The sequence below is a fragment of the Zea mays genome, chromosome 9 (assembly GCF_902167145.1).
Source record: "Zea mays cultivar B73 chromosome 9, Zm-B73-REFERENCE-NAM-5.0, whole genome shotgun sequence".
NCBI lineage: Eukaryota > Viridiplantae > Streptophyta > Magnoliopsida > Poales > Poaceae > Zea > Zea mays.
This window is the reverse complement of record NC_050104.1, coordinates 50,891,942-50,914,119: the sequence shown is the minus strand read 5'-3', so window position 1 is coordinate 50,914,119 and position 22,178 is coordinate 50,891,942. Positions and strand designations below refer to the sequence as shown.

At 42.0% G+C, this 22,178-nt stretch overlaps 1 pseudogene; it reads right to left on the bottom strand.

The window, feature by feature from the left end:
* Positions 1–10,488: 10,488 nt before the first annotated feature.
* Positions 10,489–21,690, bottom strand: LOC109942434 (uncharacterized; annotated as a pseudogene).
* Positions 21,691–22,178: the final 488 nt, after the last annotated feature.

The window sequence follows — 22,178 nt, the reverse complement described above, 5'->3', positions numbered from 1 at the left end:
CATCAGGAGAGGGGTAACGACTCGATCTCGTTTAGCTAATTTTTGTGAATTTTACTCGGTTGTTTCCTCTCTTGAGCCACTTAAGGTTGAAGAAGCATTGGGTGATCCGGATTGGATAATTGCCATGCAAGAGGAGTTGAACAACTTCACTAGGAATGAAGTCTGGTCCTTAGTCCAAAGACCCAAACAAAATGTGATTGGGACTAAATGGGTCTTTAGGAACAAGCAAGATGAAAATGGCGTTGTTACAAGAAACAAGGCAAGGTTGGTTGCCCAAGGCTATACTCAAGTGGAAGGACTTGATTTTGGTGAAACATATGCGCCGGTAGCAAGGTTAGAATCAATTAGAATATTAATTGCCTATGCTACTAACCATGATTTCAAGCTATATCAAATGGATGTCAAGAGCTCTTTTTTAAATGGACCACTACAAGAAAGAGTATATGTGGAGCAACCACCGGGCTTCGAAGACTCAAAGAAGCCAAATCATGTTTATCTTCTTCACAAGGCACTCTACGGGCTTAAACAAGCCCCTAGAGCTTGGTATGACTGTCTTAAAGATTTTTTAATTAAAAATGGGTTTACAATAGGAAAAGCTGACTCTACTTTGTTTACTCGAAAAGTTGATAATGAATTATTTGTGTGCCAAATATATGTTGATGACATTATATTTGGTAGTACTAATGAAAAATTTTGTGAAGAGTTTAGCAAAGTAATGACGAACAGGTTTGAGATGTCTATGATGGGCGAGCTTAAATACTTCCTGGGATTTCAAGTCAAACAACTCAAGGAAGGTACCTTTCTATGCCAAACTAAATATACTCAAGATATGCTCAAGAAGTTTGGCATGGAAAAAGCAAAGCACGCCAAGACTCCAATGTCATCAAATGGACATCTCGACCTAAATGAGGAAGGTAAACCTGTAGATCAAAAATTATATAGATCAATGATAGGATCACTGCTTTACTTATGTGCATCTAGGCCTGATATAATGCTGAGTGTTTGTATGTGTGCACGTTTTCAAGCAAATCCTAAAGACTGTCATCTTGTAGCCGTTAAGAGAATTCTAAGATACTTAGTCCACACCCAAAACCTAGGATTATGGTATCCTAAAGGCTCCTTTTTCGATTTGCTTGGCTATTCTGACTCAGATTATGCCGGTTGCAAAGTAGATCGAAAAAGCACTACTGGGACTTGCCAATTCCTTGGGCGGTCCTTAGTGTCATGGAGTTCCAAGAAACAAAATTGTGTTGCACTCTCCACAGCAGAAGCTGAATACATAGCAGCTGGGGCATGTTGTGCACAGTTGCTATGGATGAAGCAAACCCTTAGAGATTTTGGTTGTGAGTTTAACAAAATTCCACTTTTATGTGACAATGAGAGTGCCATAAAACTTACAAACAATCCGGTGCAACACTCTAGAACCAAACATATTGACATTAGACACCATTTCTTGAGAGACCATGAAGCCAAAGGAGATATCGAACTATTTCATGTGAGCACCGAAAATCAACTAGCCGATATCTTCACAAAACCCCTTGATGAGACTAGGTTTTGTTTTCTTAGGAGTGAGCTAAATATCTTGGATTCTCGAAACGTGACTTAATAACTAAAATTTTGATTAAATTTGATGGTTGAAAATTGATTGTTTGAGCAATATGAAATGAGAAATATCATTTTTATCTTTAAAATATCTCATGTCATATTTGCTAAGTGCTATTACAGCCCTTCCGGGCAATATTTGAAATCTGGTTGGGTAAACCGGCTGAGTAGACCACTCAACCGGTTTCTCCCTGGTGGAAACCGGTTGAACCGGTATAAAAACCGGTTGAACCGGTTTTGGCCGTCGCGCCGTCAGTCCGCGCGCAGTCTGCGCTGACAGCTGCGCAGTCTGCGCTGTCAGTTTTGCAGTCTGTGCTGTCAGACTGCCACGATTTTCGCGCAGTCAACATTGTTTTCTGCGCGCTTTTACTGCGCTGTTTGACCCGAAACCGGTTGAACCGGTTTTGAAACCGGTTGAACCGGTTTTCGGTTTTCTGGCGGCCGACTCTTCTCCTTTTTATACCTCTCCCTCTCTCCTCTTCCCCTTCTCAGTCTTGTTTCTCAGCCGCCGCCGCCATCTTATTTTCTCCTCTCTCCTCTCCAAACTCACTCGAGCCCTCACCCATTTTGGAAGTGTGGTTGGAGATCCGTTCTTCCCGGCGTGTTTCCATCATCTCCCTCCATCTCGTTGGGAGATCTTGACCCCATCTTTGGATCGAGGTATTGTTCTATGTTATTTCCTTGTACTCGATCCTACGCGTTCTTGATTATCTTATGTATCATTCGCTGGGTACATTTTAGTTTAAGTGATTGCAACACTTAGACTATCTTCATTTTGTCACAAACACTGTTGAGATTAGCGATTTGATATTGTTCGTTGTAGTTGAACCGCTCATATGAACGGTTGAAGTGCATGCTCAATCTCTTATGCGTCTTTTTCTCAAACGTGGTTGATCCTTGCTCATCATAGGTTCTATCTCTTATTTCTTAGAATGGTGCGTCGAAGGAATCCGTCAGTGGTCGAATCCGACTCATCGGATGACCAGGAAATCCATGGTGATACCCCACCTCGCTCTCGATCCAAGCGAGGGCGCGGATGCGGCAATGTCATGCCGGGTACTGAGGCCTCTGGGTCTCAAAGTGCTCGCGGTCGGACTTCCCGGACTCCTTCCGGTCGGTCTCGACCTGCGACGAATCTGCAGGCGTGGGAGCCTGCAAGTGATGATGATGGTGGGAAGGATGATGAAGTTGATCTTCCCCCGGCTCAGGCTCCCGTGATTCGCGGCTTGGTGCTCCACCGGGCCGAGGCTCGGCGTGCTGGCAATGAGCCAGTCACTGACTTCACGGCCAGTGGAGGGTCTGCTCTTCTCCAAGATCTTCGTTTCCAAAATCCTGTATTGCGTATTCGCGATGCCAGGATCGATGGAAATCGCTTTTGGACTCTTCACCACGTGGATTTCTATAACTCCGTCATTCTTCCCAAGAAGCATCAACCCATCCTTCATCAACGATATATTAATTGGGAAGGTTGTGAAGCGATTGGGGACCCAGAAATGTCACAGGCACTGAGGGCCTGTGAAAGGAAGCAAATGAAGAACATCATGACATTCCAATATGATTGGAATGATGAAGTGATTGGACAATTCTACTCCACTCTCTGGATAAAGCTTGCTGACGAGGAGAGTCATTACAACTACCCCTATCTGAACTTCTTCATTGAAGGTAGTTGGTACAAGGTGAGCTATCGTCGATTTGCTCACATTCTTGGCTTTTCTGACGAGGATATATCTGGAGACAAGATCAAGATTCATGATTTCCGGCAGCCCACAAGAGATGAAGCCAAGGACCTTCATCTGTCTGAGTCTGGAAAGTATTGGGAGTCAACCAACATTCATAAGTATTATCGTTATATCAACTCCCTCTGCAGGATGACCCTCATTCCAAAAGGGGGAAATCAGATGAACATCCTTGGGGAGAGCAAAGTCTTGCTCTCTTTTATGAAACCAAACAGCTCAGAAAGGATTAATGTCTTTGACATGATTTGGCAGGAAATTATTCATGCTGCCTGCTTTCCTTTGAAGGGGTGTCTTCATGCTCCATTCATTATGAAAATGATTGAGGTCGTGACCCAATTCAGATTTGAGAAAGGCACCCGACATCAGTCATACACCCCTTTCTGGATTGATCCCAACAATCCAGCTGGGCGCCTCAGGAAAGCCCCCTCCAGTTCTCGTGGTCATACATCTGCTGGTCCGTCTGCCGGTGCTGGTGCTGCTGCTGCTGCTGGTGCCTCGCGCCCTTCCCCTGGCCGCGGATCTCCCACACCACGTGGTCGTGGTCGTGGTCGAGGTCGTGGCCGCGGGATGGGTGCCCGCCTGGTCCACGGGTTTGCGGCCTTCTTCTCCATGTGCCGAAATATTGCTGCAGATGTCCATGAGGTGGCTCGACGTCAGCGGGAGACCGACGACAACCTTCGTCGTCAAGCTTCCGCTTTGGGTACTCCCTTCGCCCCTCGCTCTCCTGATGTACCTCTTCACCCTCCTCCTCCAGATGTCAACGAGTGGTACCAGCAGGCGTATGGGGTACCTTTTTCATCTGCCGATGACGTCGAAGAAGAAGAAACATATTTTGATGATCCGGAGCAGTTTGACCCACCCCCATATCACGGGGATCCGGGCCAATCGTCCTCTTACCCTCCGCCCCAGGACCCGTCTGGCAGTGCTCCTCCTCCGGCCCAGTCTGGAGAGGAACACTTTGCCTCCGACCTGGCGCAACACCTCTTCGCTCCTCATCATCCTCCTCCCCACTGGTGATCCTTGGATTGGCGCTTTTCTCTCTCTCTCTTTTTGGTTCTTGGTGCCAAAAAGGGGGAGAACGTTTATTATTCTTGTACTTTATTTTTGTAATGAACACTTGGTCTGTAATAACTATTTTGCTGCATGCATGGCTTGAATGCCATAAACACTTGATGATGTGATGAGACGAGCTCTCATTAATGTAATAGCTGTAGAACTTTTTCATATCATATGCTATGCAATGATGAGCTTGAATGTGCTTTTACTCTTTATATTCAATTATGTTTTATATCTCATCATTTTTGTGTATGGTGTTGATTGTTCTCTCTCTCTAAATATGTTGCAAATTGACATATCAAGTCAATGTTAATATCGCAAAACTCATGCACATATTTAGGGGGAGCTACACATGCACAAAAGATTTTATATCGCAAGTATTTGTAAATTTTAATTATTATTTCTATTCTAGTTTGTTTTGGCATCAATCACCAAAAAGGGGGAGATTGTAAGTGCAATCAACCCTAATTCAGGGTTTTGGTGATTAATGACAAAACAAACTAAGATTCTAACAAGTTTGCTCCTAGTATGTACACAGTATTTCTACAGACAGGGGAAGCACAGATCCTACGAGCATAAAAGTATAAAGCACAGCAGATTTAAAATTCCACATCAAATGGCGTGCTCCAAGTGCTCTGAAACAACGGCAGTGCTAAGTTTATAATTCTTGAGTCATAGGAATCGCCGTACAATTAAGAGGGATCCGCGACGGTTAAGTAAGTTGTGAAACGAGCCAAGTTCAATTCTTTTGAAAACTCCTTTGAGATCATTTTTCCCAGATCATGAATGCTCTTGAGAAAAAACAAATTTCACTTCCCACAAAGTCTCTCCCTTTGTTCTCTTCAAAATTCTCCAAGTTTGGTTTCAGCCCCCAAAACCGGTTCAACCGGTCCTGAAACCGGTTCAACCGGTTTCGGTACTGTTCACCCTGCCACCTCTGCTCTGACCTGTCTGACAGTCAGAGCTGTCAGAAAAGTCGCAGCAGATATTTTTCAGAAACCGGTTGAGCCGATTTTTGTCCCTACTCAGCCGGTTTTAAAACCGGTCCAGTGTCCGGCTGAGTAGACCAGTGGACCGGGATCCCCCTGGCAGAAACCGGTTCAACCGGTTTGTAAACCGGTTCAACCGGTTTTTGTCCTTTTTCTCCCAACGGCTGCCAGCTTTTGGGGGATCCTTTATATACCCCCTCACACTCTCTCTCTCATTTACTTCTGCCTCTCCCATGAATCTTTGGCTGACCAACCCTCAAACAAGAGCATTCACTTCACCTCTCACACCCGCATTCGCATCTCCTTCAATCATTTGAAGGACCCTTGGTGTGAGGTGAACTCGATCGAACTCGCTGTCAATTTCATCTCGATTCTCCCATTCTCTTGTTCTTGAGCTCGTTGCAAACTTAACCGTGTGCGGATTTGTTACTCTTGGAACCTCGTGTTCCTTGACGGTTAGAGGTTGCTTGGGAGTCTCCAAATCTGTGGACGACTCCAAGAAGTTTGTATCACCCGCTCCTTGAGCAGATTTGAGAAGAGATTGCCTTGACCTTTGTGGTCGGCTTTTGGAGGATTAGGGTTGGAAAAGACCCGGCCCTTTGTGGGTTCCTCAACGAGGAGTAGGACACCTTTGTGGTGGTTGCCGAACCTCGGGTTATATCGCGTGTTCTTGTGTGTTCTTGTTAAGCACTTCATATTCGGTGGTTGGTTCATATTATTCATTCAAGTAGTTCTTGTGTAGGGCAAATCTTTAGCTATTTTCTTTACTACTTCGCATTTGTTCAATAGATTATTAAATTTAAGTTGAGTGGGTTCAAACCTGTTCAGTTGTGATTAAAATCGACTGAACCGGTTTGCACCGGTGCAACTTTAATTTAACCTATTTCGAAGTTTTTAGTGAAAATTTTCAGGTGTAGCCTATTCACCCCCCCTCTAGGCTACTTTCACCGTCGATCTCGAATCGGACGATAGGCGCTTACCTCTGCATTCATTAAATGGTGACCGTTGATCTTAGATCGTGTGGATCCCTCGGCGTACCGGTTCGCGCGTTTGCTGATTTAATCTGGACGCGTGATTTCTAATCGGACGGCCGATATTAGCCGATACCCTTTCGGCTGTTAGTCTTGCGTAAGAGCCCCTGGAATATTATAGAATCAACCCGCAGTCCTCAGAGTACTATTCATTGTGTCTCGGTAAACTTGCGCCAGAACCCCTGCGCTTTCTAGAATTCGAGGCCCAGTCCAGAGACGTTTAAAAACAGAGAAATAATATTAGAAATTCATTTTTAATACAAAAACAAATCTAGAAACTTGTAAAATTCATAGAAATTTCATTTTTGGTCCAAATTGAACCATTTCAATTTCTAAAATTTTGTAATAATATTCTCTATCAATTAGTATCACTGTTTTGACATGAACTCAGTTAGAAAATTAATTTATCATCTAATCCTATTTTAATCACATTAAACCTTAGGAAATTCATAACTTGAAATCTATAACTCCAAATTTAGTGATTCTAGTTCCTATGATCTCATTTTAATGTATAGATTTTACTGTATATTTATTTACATGTTTGGTGTGATGTTGATTTTGGCTATACTATGTATGTATTGTGTTGATGCGAATAGACGAGCAAGCCACTATGGAATCTGAGGTTCAGCAAGTAGAGACTGCTGAGCAGGAGCTCGTTGAAGGCAAGTTGTGTCCTTGATCACTTCTTTTACCTATTCATGTTCTTATTAATCATAATGATCTGCATAGGTTAATTCTGATGGGACCCAATAGGTTACCCTAGATTTTGACTATCTTTATACCTTGTTTCACCACTGGTTTTACTACTAAATTTTTGGGTAGTACATTCTATCGCTTTATGTGGCTTTGGGTATAAAGATATTTATCACTCATTGTCATACCTTTTTATTATCTATTTATTATTTACTATTCATGATAAGATCATTATGTTAATGGGAACATGGAGAACCATCCGGGAAAACAGTGCTACCACAAGGGTATAATGGGACGCCCTTGGCTGATTAACTAGGAAAGCTAGTGGAGGGCTGCCTTACCCGAAAGGGGCAAGGGCAGTAGGGGAGTGGTCAGTGTAGGGGGGTCCTTGGGTTGATTTTGCTGCGATGGCGGTCAGGCAAGAACCCTGCACTGGAGCTTCCTATAAAATGTAGCGGGTAGTCTGAAGCTAGTGGAACTTTGTAAAGGCCTCGTAGTGGTACCCTGCCTCGCTTCCTCGGTAGAGGTGTATGGAGTCTGATCAACTCCGTGGCAAATGGGTAACACGACTTGTGGGTAAAGATGCGCAACCTCTGCAGAGTGTAAAACTGGTATACTAGCCGTGCTCACGGTCATGAGCGGCTCGGACACTCACATGATTAATTTATGGAACTTAAACTTAATCTGTCATATCATTGCATTTGGGATTATTTTATTATTACTTTTATTTATTATTTCTAAGGTTTGGTATTTACTTACACTTAGTAACTGCTAATAAAATTTTGACCAACTTCTAAAAGCAATGCTCAGCTTCAGCCTTTATTTCATTGATCAGCCTTACACTACATGAACTCCCACCTTTGGTGAGTTCATGTCACATTATTCCCCACAACTTGTTGAGCGATGAACGTATGTGAGCTCACTCTTGCTGTCTCACACCCCCCAACAGGAGAAGAACATGTGGTTCAGGAGGAGCCACAAGGCGAGGAGTATGATCTGATCTAGGTGGCGTTTCTCAGTTGACATTGGCGCCGACGATCCTTAGTTCGTTTTATATTTATTATTTTATTTTGTAATAAGTCTTCCGCTATGTAATAAATACTCTGATGTTTTATGACATTTATCTCTATACACTCTGTTCATATATATGTTGTCTTCTTGGCGCATGTATGAGATGCACCTGGCTTTGTTCCTTAAAGCCGGGTGTGACAGTCAGCTCGTCTTACACAATAGCCCCTAATGTTTTGGTAAATCAACCCGCAGACCAGGTTAAATATAAAACCATCACACATGAGTCCTAAATTTTACAAAGTAGCCCCTGTAGAACTCTAGAATAATGTGCGCAGTCCAGTTAGGAAATAAAATGGGATAAAATAATAAAGAAAGTGATTTTCTAGTATAAAAATAATTCTAGAACTTGTTTAATTCATGTGTAATTCATTTTAATTCCTTTTTAATTCATTCCAGTTGCATTAATTTTGTATTAATATTGTTTATCACCTGGTAGCTTTGTTTTGCAATGAATCATATACTAAAATTATGCACTTAATTTATCCTATATCAAACACTTAAAACTTCGGAAAATCACAACTTGTTAACCGTAACTCTGAATTTAGTGGTTCTCAAACACGTGGTCTCATTATGATGCGTAGAATATTATCATGCATTCTGTTCTGATGTTTGGTGTGATGTTAATTTCTCCTGTACCATGTTTGTTTGTATTGTTGCGAGTAGACGGGCAAGCAACTGAGGACCCAGGTGCTCAGCAGGTGGAAAATACTGAGCAGCAGCTCGTTAAAGGCAAGTTGTGTCCTTGACCACTTTCATTTATCCAATAATGTTCTCTATAATCACTTTGGCATGCTTAGGCTTAATTTTTATGGGACCCAATAGGTCACCGTAGTTTGGTCATCTTTATACCTTGTTTTACCATAGAACTTTTTGGGTAGTATCTGCTATTGCTATATGTGGCTTTGGGTATTAAGATAATTACTACTCATGATCATGCTTTATTATTGTTGTTCTATTCTGTTCATGATAAGACTATTGTGTTAATTGGAACATGGAGCTTAACTTGAGATAAACGTGCCACCACAAGGGTGGAATGGGACGCCCTTGGCTGACTAATTAGGAAAGCTAGTGGAGGTCTACCTTACCCAAAAGGGGCAAGGGGCAGTAGGGGAGTTGTCGGTATAGTGAGGTTCTCGGGTTGATTTTGCTGTGATGGCTTTTCAGACGGGGGATTCCTATATTGCGCTCCCTAGAAACTATAGTGGGTTTTCTGAAGCTAGTGGAACTTTGTAAAGGCCTCGTAGTGTTACCCCGCCTCGCTTCCTTGGTAGAGGTGTATGAGGCCCGTACAACCTCGTGGCAGATGGGTAACATGACTTGTGGGTAAAGGGTACAACCTCTGCAGAGTGTAAAACTGGTATACTAGTCGTGCTCGCGGTCATGAGCAGCTCAGGGCTCTCGCATGATTAACTTATGAAATTAAACTCAATTTGTCATTTGCATCACATTGTGGTTTTATTAATAATTTTAATCTATTATTAATCTGGTTTGGTATACACTTACATTTAGTAACTGTTAATAAAATTTGACCAACTTATTAAAAGCAATGCTCAACTTTAACCATTATTTGTTGATAAGCCTTACACTTCACATGAGCTCTCACCTTTGGTGAGTTCATGCACATTATTCCCCACAACTTGTTGAGCTATGATCTTTTGTGAGCTCACCCTTGCGATATATAAACCCCCCTACATATGAAGAGCAGGTAGCCCAGGAGGAGGTCTACTATGAGGAGTTCGGGCTTGTCTAGGTGGCGTCTCCCAGTCAACTTTATGGCGCCAATGAATAATTATTAGTTCACTTTATTGTTATAATTTATTTTGTAAGACACTTTTGCGGTGTAATAATATTTGTGACATTTATCTCTATACACTTGGTCATTATATGTGTTGTTCTTCTTTGGCGCACATATGAGACGCACCGGCTTTACCCCTTAAATTCGGGTGTGACAGCTGCTACATCCTATATGTCCTACATCTCCTCTAGCTTTAGAATCACATATTTTCAGCACCTAATGTACTGCAAGAACCATACCAACCGCTACAACCTATAAGTCCCTCATTCTCCTTTGGTTTCAGCACCAACCAAAGGTATCCATTATTTCTCTTCTACTATCTAACTTGGGACATGATCCAAAAATGCCAATCATTGGAACCTACAAGTGGATGTTAAGCTTATGGCACATAGCTTAACATACTTTGACTACATTATCTCCAAAATATAGCCACTGCCAACTAGCTCTAGGTGAGAAGATTGTAATTAAAAGTAAAATTTGAAATAAAGATGCTTGAAAGAACATACCAAATTTGCTCATATCATTTGTTCAGGCCATGCATCACTGCTGTAAGGAAAATGGACCCAGGGCCATTTAGCTTAATAGATTTTGGTGTTTGATGATCAACATAACCTGTGGACTAATGTGTTTGCTAGTGTTTGTGTTTGTAGTTCACAGGATGCTAAAGTTACTTGGACCAAGGCATTGAGGAAAGCAACACCTCAAAAGAAGACATTAAGAAGATCAAGAAAAGTCCAAGAAGAGAAGAAGTGTTGCCACAGTCAAACTGTCCGGACAGGAGCACCGGACTGTCCGGTGGCACACCAGACTATCCGATGCACCAGGAATAGTAGCCCTAACGGCTAGTTCCAGGTGGCACCGTAGAGGGAAGACCACCGGACTGTCCGGTGTGAAGTCCGGACAATCTGGTGCAAAAAGCCTGCGCGCCAACGGTCACCTGCGCTAACATATCCAATGTCTAGGCGCACCGAACAGTTCGGTGCACCACAGAAAGCAGCAGCTTTCCTCCAACAGCTAGTTTTGTGTTGGGGCTATAAATACACCCCCAACCGGCCATTTCCAAGTGTAGGAGCCCAAGAGACATACCAAGGCATATAGTAGACATTCCCAAGTGCTCTTACACCCAAGTGCTTAATAGAATCACTCGGTGATTAGCGTAGGTGCTTTGCAAAGTGCTTAGGTTAGTTAGACCGCTCTAGCGCTTGCTCTAGGTGAATCCTAGTTAGTTGAGTGAGTTTAGACAAACCACACAACACCTCGGCTCTTGCGTGAGTCGTTGTATTTGTACCGAGTGGGGCGAGAGTATTGCGAGACCATGACAACCGTGTTTATGTCACGTCCGTCACCGTGTACCGGAGGGAACGAGGCCCGAGGCGTTTCGGCCGGAAGCTCGATAGTGGAGATGACAGGGAGCGTCTGAGAGGAGCCGGAAGCGGAGCACCATGTCACACCCGGGCTTTAAGGGACAAAGTCGGGTGCATCTCATACATGCGCCAAAGAAGACAACAGATATAATAACAGAGTGTATAGAGATAAATGTCACAATAAAATCATAGTACTTATTACATAGCGGAAGTCTTACAAAAATAAAAGATAAATATAACAGGATCTAAAATCCATCCTTGACGCCATAAAGTCAACTGGGAGACGACGACCTAGTCCTCTCACGAACACAGCGCAACATCCACCATGCGCCATCCAAGGGTACCTGTTCTTGACCTGTGGGGGGTGTGAGACAGCAAGGGTGAGCTCACACATGTTCATCGCTCAACAAGTTGTGGGGAATAATGTGCATGAACTCACAAAAGGTGGGAGTTCATGTGATGTGTAAGGCTGATCAACAATAGGGGTTAAAGCTGAGCATTGCTTTTAAGTAGTTGGCCAAAATTTTATTACTCGTTACTAATTGTAAGTAAATACCAAACGTTAAATAAAGTAATAGAACAAAATTAATAATAATCCCATGCATATGCAAATGACAAAATTGAATTTAAGTTCCATAAATTAATCAACGGAGAGTCCTGAGCTACTCGTGACCGTGAGCTCGGCTAGTATACCAGTTTTACACTCTGCAGAGGTTGTACCATGTACCCACAAGTCATGTATCCCATGTCGCCAGGGTTAGCTAGACCCTTAGACACTACCGAGGTGAATGGCTAGGGATCCACTACGAGGCTTTTACAAAGTTCCACTAGCTTCCGAAAACCCATTATAGTTTATGGGAAGAGCACTTGCAAGAATCCCCCGTCTGACCGCCATCGCAGCAAAATCAACCGGAGAACCTCCTTGCATGCAATCCCCTACTGCCCTTGCCCCTTTCGGGTAAGGTAGTCTTCCACTAGCTTTCCTAGTTAGTTGGCCAAGAACGTCCCATTAAACCCTTGTGGTGGCATGTGTTTCTCAAGTTAAGCTCCATGTTCCAATTAACATTAATGATCTTGACATAAACATAAATACAATAACAAAATAAATGGAACATGGATATAACAAAATATTATCCCAAAACCATGTAAAGCAATAGCATAACTACCCATATGATTCAGGGGTAAACAAGGTAAAATGGGTAAACAAACTAGGGTGACCTATTGGGTCCCATCAAAATTAAACCTACGCATTGAATAGTGATAATAAAGAATATTATTGGATAACAAAAGTGGATCAAGGGCACAACTTGCCTGGCACTTGAGATTCCAGGTACCAGGATGATTTTTCAGATCCTCGTGACCTCACTGCTAGTCGTAGCAATACAAACAAACATAGTATAGACAAAATTAACATCACACCATACATAAGTACAAACTGAGTAATAATAATTTACGCGTTGCTACGAGATCGCGGGTACGAGAACCACTAAGATCGGAGTTACGGTTAAAGAGTTATGATCTTATAGAGGATTTATGTGATTAAAATATTAAACTATATTATAAATTGGTTAGTATAAATCATATGAGAGGTTATTCTATAAGTAATTATCTCAACTTTAATCTAAGTTATAAATTGACCATAGATCATATTCTAGTATATTATAATGATAAGCAGTTTAACCAGACTAACCAACATAAATTAAATAAAAGTCCAGTTATAAAATAATAAAACATGGTACAATAAATGTTATTATTGCATAGTAAATATTTATACGAGACTAACGCAACTGGAACGAGTAAATTCGGAATTAAAACGAAGGAGTTATGATTTTCTGAAGATTCCATGTGTTTTGTACAAGATTAATTAGGTGATCCAATTTAATATAGGTTTCATGGCAAAACAGTGGCACTATTTTATAAACAATAATAATATAAAATTATAGGAACTGGAATTATTTGATTTGGAGCTAGAATGGATTTTCCATGAATTAAATAAGTTTCTGAAATTATTTTAACACTAGAAATCATTTTCTAATTAAATTTCTGAATTTTTCTAGATTCTGGACTGCGCACATAAATACACAGGAGTACAGGGGCTAAACTATAAAGATTCCCGAGACTCAGCGAATCCAGAACTGGACCGCGGGTTTATTCCTAAAATCCTAAGGGGTTCTTATGTGAAATAGCACGGCCGAAGGAGTATCGGGACCCAGAGCCGTCAGATCCGCGATGTACGACGAGGATTAAAAGCAAACCGGACTCCAACGGTGGTCGTTAGCTATAGGATCTAGGGCCGAACAACACCGAGTGTATTGGACCGTCGATCCGTTGATCAGCGTCCCGCGCTAAACGCATCGAATGGTTACCCTACCATCTAATCATACACGTCGGTAGCAGATCCAACGGTAGAGATAGGATCTGGCCCCAACGTCTAATCATGGCCGCTCCTCCTAATATCAATGGCCCACATCCGTTCTTCAACCTATCGCACAACCACGACAAACTGGGACACAGCACGGCGGCTCCATCGTCGGCGCTGAGACAATCCAGCGCCCCAGACGGTAATCCCCTCCCCCCAGAACGCGCTACGCGAAGATAAGAACAAGGCTAGGCGGTCGAAGGGTTTCTCACCAGAGATGATGGCGTGGGAGCCCCGGTCCGCGCGGTTAGGCGGAATCGCGGTGGTGCTGCAGTTCCGGTGGGAGATTCCTTGAGCTCCAGCCGGCCAAATGTGCAATCAACCCCACCAGAAGCACCCACACACATCCACAAAGCACCAGAGCCAATTCCGGGGTGTCAGCACTAGCACATGGCACCACTGCTATCTCCCGGCGGACGCGGTGGATTGACTCGGCCGCCGGAGGGAGCTTGCCACGGCAACCGGGAGGGCCGACCGAGATGCCCAGGCCGGGAGCACCCACCGTGGATGAACGGCGCACACCCAGCCATGGGTTAGGTGGTCGAGGCATGGTGGCGGCCAGGAATTTATGGGAGCTCAAAGACCACAGGTTGGTAGGATTCCCAGGTGAACCCGGTGTGATCTTCTCCAACGGAAAGCTATTGAGCGTGTGGCGTTCGGCGGTCAGTGCGCGCGTCCGAGGATAGCGGGTGGAAGAGGAATAATGGAGGTGTGGGTCCCACACACAGAGTAACTCGCGCGCGGCGTGGACACGAGAGATCGAACTGGCTGACAGCAAGGTTCCCACTAGTCGGTGGCTTAAGCACGGGAGGGGCGCCGAGCGCTGATTGGGCTGGCGCTGGGAAAGTAAAGGTGGGCCGAAAGGAGCGAAATTAGCCCATGTACAGTTTTGCCTATTTTTCTTTTCTTTTCTTTTTATTCTCATTTTCTGATTTCTACTTTTCCTTTCAAATTTAAGTCCCAATTTTGAACTTCAAATATGAATGTGAATTGACTACTCAAATTAAAGGTAGACTTTAATCATACCATTTATGGTTGGGTTTATATTTTTATCAATTTTGTTTTATATTTTATGATGTTTCTTCTCTTTCTTTTTTTCTATGCCATTTTGTTTTCAATTTAGAGATTATATCTCATGTGTCCATTAACATATTAATATATTTTTAATGACACATTTATTTTATTATTCACAAATGCACAATCCAATAAAACTCATCATGATGCACATTTTAATTTAAGTGTCATTAGCTAATTAATGACTTTTGAAGTGTTGATTCACAAAAACATGTGTGTAAATCAACTATGTTTTCAATTTTACATTTTTGAGTATTACACACCACTTGCGTGTGGAGAAGGCCCGCGGCTCACTACGGAGTTACTCAACCGAGGTGCTTGGCCCTCGCGTGGGCTTCCCTTTGCGTAGGGGCACCAACGAGGATTAGTCGGGACCTTGCGTGGTTCCGGATACCTCGGTAAAAATACCAGCGTCATCCATGAGAGTTTACATCTCTACCTAGCTTTTTAAGTTTCTGCATTTATATTAAGCATTTAAGTTTCAATCTTGTATTCATACTTATATAGTGTAGATTGAAACTTAGCCATTGTGGTAGAGATAGCAACACTTAGACAAAACCTAGTTTGCACATTCTAGTTGAATTATTTGCATAGGTTTTGTTCTAGGGTTTTATTTGTGACCTAGTTTAGTGAAAGTTTTAGAAGTCCTAATTCACCCCCTCTTAGGCGTCACCCGTTTCCTACAACTGGTATCAGAGGCGGGTTTGGCTCTTTTGAAACGCTTTAGCGTCACCGCTAAAAGAGCAGTGCTTTTTAGAGGAAGGAATGGATACCCATAGGCCACCACACTTCGACGGCACTAACTTTTCATATTATAGTGCTAGAATGGCGTGTTACCTAGAGGCCGTTGATCTAGGTGTTTGGAGAGTCACTCGTGACGAGATGAAACCTCCCAAGAATCCCGAGAAACCCACCACAAGTGAGGAAAAAGAAATTCATTTAAATGCTAGAGCCAAAAATTGCTTGTATGAATCTCTTAGCATGGATATTTTTAATCAGGTATTTACATTGAAAACTGCTAATGAGATTTGACTAAAATTGCATGAGCTCCATGATGGCAAATCAAATGTCCATGAGCAAAAAACATTGCCTAGTCTTAAACGAGTATAATTCTTTTGCTATGAAAGAAAATGAGCTTGTTAGAGATATGTATTCTCGTTTAAATCTAATCATCAATGAGCTTAATTCTATTGGCATTAATAAGTTAGGTGACGCGGACATTGTAAGGAAGATTATCTCCCTGCTACCACAACAAAGATACGTGAGCATCATCACTATTCTTCACAACATGGAGGACTTGAGTACAATGACCCCCGACTACTGTGATTGGGAAAATCGCGGCCTTTAAGATGTCGCGAAAAATGTGTCGGGGAGAGGAGCCAACTTCCTTAAGGCCATATGCTTTTGCATGTGATGAAAGGAAGGGTAAAAAGAAGGCTCCCACTCCAAGTTCCTCAAGTAAAGAAGAGGAAGAAGAAGAAAATGATGACGAAGAAGATAATCAACCATCAACATCATCCTCCGAGGACAAAGAAACAATTCGACGCATCAGAAAGGTAATTAGGATGATCCGCAAGACTAATCTAATGGGTGTGCCCCTGCAGGTAGAGGATCTTCTCTTTAACATTGACAGGAAAAAGCAAAGAAAGAGAGGATGCTTCGCATGCGGGGAGAAGGGCCACTTCAGGGACAACTGTCCAACTATGGTCGAACCCAAAAAGGAGAGGAGCAAAGGCAAGGCGCTAACAAGTGTCAAAACTTGGGACGATTCTTCAAGCGAAGATGAACCTCCAAGGACGCGCAGCCACCGATCCTCATCACGCTCATCACGGTCATCACGCAAGTGCCTTATGGCAAGAGGTAAAATGAGTATTCCATCCTCTAGTAATGAGAGCAGTAGTGATGAAAGTCGTTAAATTTTTTTCAAGATGTATGCACTAAACAAAAGGCTCAACTTAAAACTTTGAAAAATAAGTTGATTAGCTCTCAAAATGACTATAAAGGTTTGCTAGAAAAATTTGAAGCTTTTGCAAATTTGAATTGTGAGCTATCAACTAAAATTGAGCAATTAGAGTCTAGTGCTACATCCACAACTACTGATGATAACCTTATTAAAAAGAATGAAAAACTTAAGGCTAACTTAGCTACCTCTCAAGAATCTATTGAAAATCTGCTAGAGAAAATGGAAATTCTTAGCATACACAACAATGAGCTAACTACTAAGCTAGAAAACATTGGTAGCACCCCAGGAGCATCTTTAGTTGAAATTCCTGAAATTATTAAAAAGGATGCTTCTACTTCTTGCTTTGATTTAATTGATAATTCTAACCCTAGCAACCAAGTTCTTGTTAAGAGTATTGTTGTAGAAACATGTTTGAATGAGGTTGCAAAGGAAAATGAACAATTAAGGCACGAAGTGGCTCGCCTTGGCAACGCTTTGTACAACAAGAAAGGCAAAGCCAAACAAATCCAACCTCCACAGGATAACACCACTGCGGGAGTGAACAAGCCTATAGAGGGCGAAACTATGATTAGTAGGTTATGCCACAAGGAAGGCCATAAGTCTTTCCAATGCAAGGCGATGACCGGGGATGAGAAAAAGCAAAAGCTCAAGCAAAATCCATCAAGCAAAATCTCCAACACCTATATAAAAAAGATGGACAAAAAGGCTGCTACACCATATTTGATCAAGAAGAAAAAGAATGGAAAGGTGATAGAAATCAAGGCCAACAATCAAGCCAACAAAGGAAAGGGGGCCAAACGCATCTGGGTGCCAAAGAAAATAATTTCAAGCATGAAAAGCACCAAAAAGGTTTGGATCCTAAAAGGGAAGTGAGTAGTCCGAAGGACAACGAGAAATTTGGAGACTTGGCAAATTAGGGATGTATATCATGGGATACATCATATTGGATCAAGTTTATTGCCAAGTAAATTAATGAATATTTTTTTGGACCCAAATTTCCCCACCCATGACTAAGGTAACTAGATTTATTGTATTCCTTATTTTTAGATATGCGTATCTATTTTCTTGTATCTAGTTTTACCTTCCATGCCTAGTATTTCATTTCGTACTCACTTTAGATTAACAATGCATGCATACTAGGTAAATCATATGGTAGGATTGCTCGTTCTCATTTCATATTCTTGAGCAAACCTACATGATTTAAAATTGTTTAATTAAGCATGGCACATAGCTTATTCAACATCCCTAAGTAAATGACACTAATGCTTCAAAATCTTATATCCTTCAATTGGTATCATTTAACTTGTATGTGTCAAAGCTCGGATTATGGATAATCTGCCCCTCTTGATATCAAATCAAAGTGCATGTCTCCTACAAGTATTAAAACTTGTATGCACACTTTCAGGGGGAGGTTACTCTATAATCTAAGACTTTGAGATTAATACTGTTTTCAAGTCTATTTCATGTAGTAGTCTCATTGTAAGGAAAATGAAGTCCCCGGAGAAAGACAACAAGCTTCCACTGCAAAATCTCCAAGAACTTTCATACTATCTCACAAGCCTACCATTGGTTCGCCATTGACTTTCATTTGGTATCTTTGAGACTACATTTAATATCATTTACATGTCTTCTCCAATATTTGATTAGACTATATTTCATAACTTATACTTCCCATGTTGCTATAAATGCACATATTGTTGACTCATATTTTGTTACCTATGCATAAGGAAGTTAGTCTATTCAAATCATGTCTTGCACCTCTATTTCTCACATGCTTTTTCCTAAGTAGAAGATCTCTATCAGGGGAGTTTATTCTTCGTCTCTAAAGGGGGAGAAAATTCTTTCTAAAGGAAAACACTCATTTAGGAGGAGTAACAATTTGGTGCTTCAACCGGTATTAATTGACAAATCCTTTATGAGGGCAAGTCTTATTTGCTTCCTACATGTTTTAATGTCTTCCTTTTCGGTGGTTGATGCTAAAGGGGGAGAAGTTTAGGGACCAAAGCAATGAAATTAGTATGAAACACCAAACACCATCAATTTAAAATTTTAATTCTTCAAGTGGTTTTGGTTCTTTGGTCTAAAAGAGGAAGTAAGTGAATTATGGAGTTAGGGGGAATATTAAGTCCATAATATCACTTTGTGGGGACAATCATGCATCCTACCAAGTAGATTGCATATTCTTCAATCAAATTTTATAATATTTGCTTGCTTTGGTTGTGTAGTTATCAATCACCAAAAAGGGGGAGATTGTAAGGAAAATGGACCCCAGGCCATTTGGCTTAATAGATTTTGGTGTTTGATGACCAACATAACCTGTGGACTAATGTGTTTGCTAGTGTTTGTGTTTGTAGTTCACAGGATGCTAAAGTTACTTGGACCAAGGCATTGAGGAAAGCAACACCTCAAAGGAAGACATTAAGAAGATCAAGAAAAGTCCAAGAAGAGAAGAAGTGTTGCCACAGTCGGACTGTCCGGACAGGAGCAACAGACTGTCCGGTGGCACACCGGACTGTCCGGTGCACCAGGAACAGTAGCCCTAACGGCTAGTTCCAGGTGGCACCGTGGAGGGAAGACCACCGGACTGTCTGGTGTGAAGTCCGGACTGTCCGATGCAAAAAGCCTGCGTGCCAACGGTTACCTGCGCTGACATATCCAACGGTGCCCCTGTCCGGTGACCCCACCGGACAGTCCGGTGCACCACAGAAAGCAACAACTTTCCTCCAACATCTAGTTTTGTGTTGGGGGCTATAAATACACCCCCAACCGGCCATTTCCATGTGTGGGAGCCCAAGAGACATACCAAGGCATATAGTAGACATTCCCAAGTGCTCTTACACCCAAGTGCTTAATAGAATCACTCGGTGATTAGCGTAGGTGTTTTGCGAAGTGCTTAGGTTAGTTAGACCGCTCTAGCGCTTGCTCCAGTTGAATCCTAGTTAGTTGAGTGAGTTTAGACAAACCACACAACCTCTCGGCTCTTGCGCGAGCCGTTGTATTTGTACCGAGTGGGGCGAGAGTCTTGCGAGACCATGACAACCGTGTTTGTGTCACGGCCGCCACCGTGTACCGGAGGGAACAAGGCCCGCGGCGTTTCGGTCGGAAGCTCAATAGTGAAGACGATGGGGAGCGTCCGAGAGGAGCCAGAAGCGGAGCACCACTTGCGTGTGGAGAAGGCCCACGGCTCTCTACGGAGTTACTCGACCGAGGATCTTGACCCTCGCGTGGGCTTTCCTTTGCGTAGGGGCACCAACGATGATTAGTCGGGACCTTGCGTGGTTTCGGATACCTCGGTAAAAATACCGACATCATCCACGCGAGTTTGCATCTCTACCTGGCTCTTTAAGTTTCTGCATTTATATTAAGCATTTAAGTTTAAATCTTGTATTCATACTTATATAGTGTAGATTGAAACTTAGCCATTGCGGTAGAGATAGCAACACTTAGACAAAACCTAGTTTGCACATTCTAGTTGAATTATTTGCATAGGTTTTGTTCTAGGGTTTTATTTGTTGCCTAGTTTAGTGAAAGTTTTCGAAGTCCTAATTCACCCCCCTCTTAGGTGTCACCCATTTCCTACAACTGCCACGAAGCAACCTACATTTATAAAAATGACATTATATGCTTGTAGTCTACAATATTGCATGCTTAGTAGATTCAAGTTATGGCATACCTAATTTTGTGCTTGAGCCAAATTTCTCTAACATCATGCTCTATTGTTGTTAAGAAAATCTCTCTGTTTGTCGCAGATACGAAAAGCTCCAAAGCATTGATTTGTCCACGGCTGTTAATCCATCCATTCCTTTAAGTGTTTATGACACTTGCTAATAGAAAATTGATCCTCTTGCCTCTTATGTTCTTTAAGAGTTGCAAGTGTTTATGTATTTTAGATCTTTTTAAACTCCACATAAATTTCAAGAGCTAATCCAACATGGCTTTTCTTACGCTTTCTCCCACTGCCACCTTCTCTCTAGCTTCATTCTTGATTAGATGGGACAAATTGAGCTTCAGTGGGTTCATTAGTATTGACTGGGACAAATTGAGCATTAGTAGATAGATCGAACACACTTGTGGTTTCTTGTCCATCCAAATCAAGTGAATTAGTACTCAAGGGATTGAGACTTTGTCCAGACGCACTCCTTGATGGAGCTGAAGGTGGAGGAAGATCAACATCGGTTGATGTGAAATTTAACTCTCCGATAGCCACACTACCTGTACAAAATGTAGCAGAGTATACTGTATTGTGAGGACTACTGGTCAAGAAATTAAGAACAAATGCTATTAGTTTGGTATGTTGTTGAACAGCAGGACAAAAACAAACAACTAGCTCATCACAGTGCTATTGGTTTGATATGTTGTTGAACAGCAGGACAAAATATAAATAGCTAGCTCATCACAAAAATAAACAAAATGCAGAAGTATACACACACGCACCTTCATATAGCCCTTCTAAACTGTAAAAAAGAGGGAATGGCCTGTTGCAAAACTTAGATACCTTTGGGTGAGCCTATTAATGCAACATGAAATATATTATTAGTAGCAAAAGTGAACATGTTGAATGCACAAAGATAGAATTGTACAAAGAAAGTCTGCTTACGCGAATCAGCCTTGGCCAAACTTATGGTTCAGCGAGTACCATGCATATGATGTCATTCAAACCAACCCCGCTTTCTTTTCTTGAATCCCTTATTGCCTTGTAGTATCCTTTAAGCTCTCTCTCCTTCTCTTGCGGTTGTTGTTTAGAGAAATGAGCTAGAGGGAACTTTTCATTGAACTTGGTAGTGATACTATTCCATCCATCACGATTCCAACTATTTTGACCTTTGAATTTTGGATTATCTTTGTGATCATGCATCACATCGACTAAGCCTTTATCGTATACATTGTTCCAAATCATCCTTTATTCAAAACTAAAAATGTGGAAATAATAATACATAACTAAGCAACTTTAAGTTCATAACTTGGCAACTACCTACATGACAAACTACAAACCATAAAGACTCCGTAAGTAATAATAGTAGACAATCCACATCTAGCTATTATAGGCAGCCTATTATAACATCTAGCTATTGTAAACAGCCCACATATGAAGTGCGATCTGATCTCTTAGAGCGCTTCCATCACTTGATTTCGTGTCATTGAGATAGTTGATATCTCCCTCTGGAACATCAACATATTGACTTGGAGAGATGTAATATGGTTGGTTGTCAAGCCATCTTTTGTCTCCATTTGCCCTCTAATTATGTTGTGAAATGCAACAGTTGTAGCTGTGATCTTAACTAGAAAAAGGAGGCGCGCTTCGCGGCGCCCTACCTCCATTAGTCGAATGTATTAACAAATTTCATTTAGTACGATTCAAAGTAGACAACAGTACGCGCCATAAAA